Here is a 2,111-nt window from a genome sequence, read left to right as displayed (position 1 = left end):
ATATATATATATATATATATATATATATATATATATATATATATATATATATACACACACACACACATATATAGGATGTATGTATATGTAAGTGCGTGTGTGAGTATATCTTCAGCACTTAAATCAGGATATATAATTAATGGAGATATATGTGAACGTGTATATGTGGATATGTAGTTGTGAGATTATGCGTGTGTAACTATTTTGTTGATATATGCTCCCCTTCATGTGCAAATGCAAATGTACACATGGCAAGCTTTGCATAGTTTAGTAGATTGTTTCGGTGCACTAAAATTGAAAATGTTTCGGTGCACCAAATCGAAAATGTACCAAAACTTTCAAGTGTAACTTTTCAGGAAATATTTGTAACAATTATCTAATACGAAGGCTGCAATAAATTGCATAATGGCTGATGATGTGGATCTACGTGGTTACACACAATAGCGAAGCTGTTACCAAGTGGATTCAAAATGAGTAAAAAAAACACAATCAACGGCAAATGAAAAAGAAAAACAAATATTGAAAATAGAAATATGTATTTCTAATGTGTAGCTTAAAAACTATGAAATATGGGCGCATAAAACGCGACATCACGAAAAAAAAAATAATACTTCTACTTGTTTCAGTCATTTGACTGCGGCCATGCTGGAGCACCGCCTTTATAGTCGACCAAATCGACCCCAGAGCTTATTCTTTGTAAGCCTAGTACTTATTTTATCGTTCTCTTTTGCCGAACCGCTAAGTTACGGGGACGGAAACACACGAGCATCGGTTGTCAAGCAATGCTGGGGGGACAAACACACACACAGACACACACACACATACACACACACACACATACACACATATATATATATGTATATATATCTATATACATATACGACGGGCTTCCAGTTTCTGTCTACCAAGTCCACTCACAATGCTTTGGTCGTCCCGAGGCTATAGTAGAAGACACTTGCCCAAGGTGCCATGCAGTGAGACTGAACCAGGGAACATGTGGCTGGTAAGCAAGCTACTTATCACACAGTCATTCTGCGAATAATATGTATTCTATGAAAATGATGAGTTTAATTCTTTATATTTGAAGATTTCCGAATAAAACGAAAATTCCTGCAAGAATTCGAGCGAAATATTTCACTTTATACAGATATTTTAGAGATCCTCTCCACCCAAATGCTGAAACACGACAATATTTTGTTTCGATCTAAATGTAAATTTAAGCCACGAAGCACTAGCTAACCTAAGACGATACCTGCTCAACATATACAATTGTTGACAATGTAATAGAATATTTCAAACCGATATAACCTCACACGAGTAACGAATACAAAACAGAAAAAACAATTAAGACATAGAAAGCAAACAGACTTGACATATTTAAACGCTTACTCACAGCCTAAAGTCGCCAACTGAGTTGACCATATATTTTCTGACAAGTTATTTAATACTGTCCGCCTACCTAGAGCCCAGCGCTCTGTCTTGTTTCATCGTAATGATAAAATAGTTGCTAATTTCAAAGCAGACGATGACGTGATTCAGTTTAAACGTTGTAGTTTTGTTTGTTTTATGTTTGTATCTACCTTTAGACAACATTATCAGTGTCATTGGTAAAAACTAGTTTGAGTTCATATAAACCTATACGAGAGACCACCACGCTTTTGGTACATCCAATGAAGAACATGAAAAAAAGACTTATTTATATTTCTGACTCTAAAGTTATTAATAAATTCAAAATGACACTTGATAACAATGAAAATAACTTTACAAATACATTCATGTCTATTAGTAGAGCAGCTACCACACTGCGATCTATTGAGTCTCTTCTCATGAACGTATTTGTACTGAAAATCGAGATCGACCGAGCTTTTAACCTTTTGCTCGAACCATAACGATTGACGTCCAAAGTCTTCATGTTTTGCTCCACTGAGACATTACTTATCGTTTTGTTATAACAGAGGTAAACACGTAACTCTGCCACGCCATATTTCCGTTATACCGAGAAAGCGGAAACAAATGATATAAATAGAAAAAGAAGACGCAGCCGATTATGTCCATCAGTTGGGCAGGAACCGTTGCACTAAAGCTGTATATCCAACTCTTTATCTTTTTGC

The 2,111-nt window shown here is 35.4% G+C and overlaps 1 protein-coding gene across 1 annotated transcript in view; it reads right to left on the bottom strand.

Annotated features, from left to right (window-relative positions):
- LOC106880397 (uncharacterized) overlaps positions 1 to 2,111 on the bottom strand; it is an 89,817-nt gene that overhangs the window by 2,487 nt on the left and 85,219 nt on the right. The gene's annotated exons all lie outside the window — the stretch shown is intronic.

This window comes from Octopus bimaculoides, chromosome 5, assembly GCF_001194135.2.
Source record: "Octopus bimaculoides isolate UCB-OBI-ISO-001 chromosome 5, ASM119413v2, whole genome shotgun sequence".
Classification (NCBI taxonomy): domain Eukaryota; kingdom Metazoa; phylum Mollusca; class Cephalopoda; order Octopoda; family Octopodidae; genus Octopus; species Octopus bimaculoides.
This window is presented reverse-complemented; position numbering and strand designations above follow the sequence as displayed.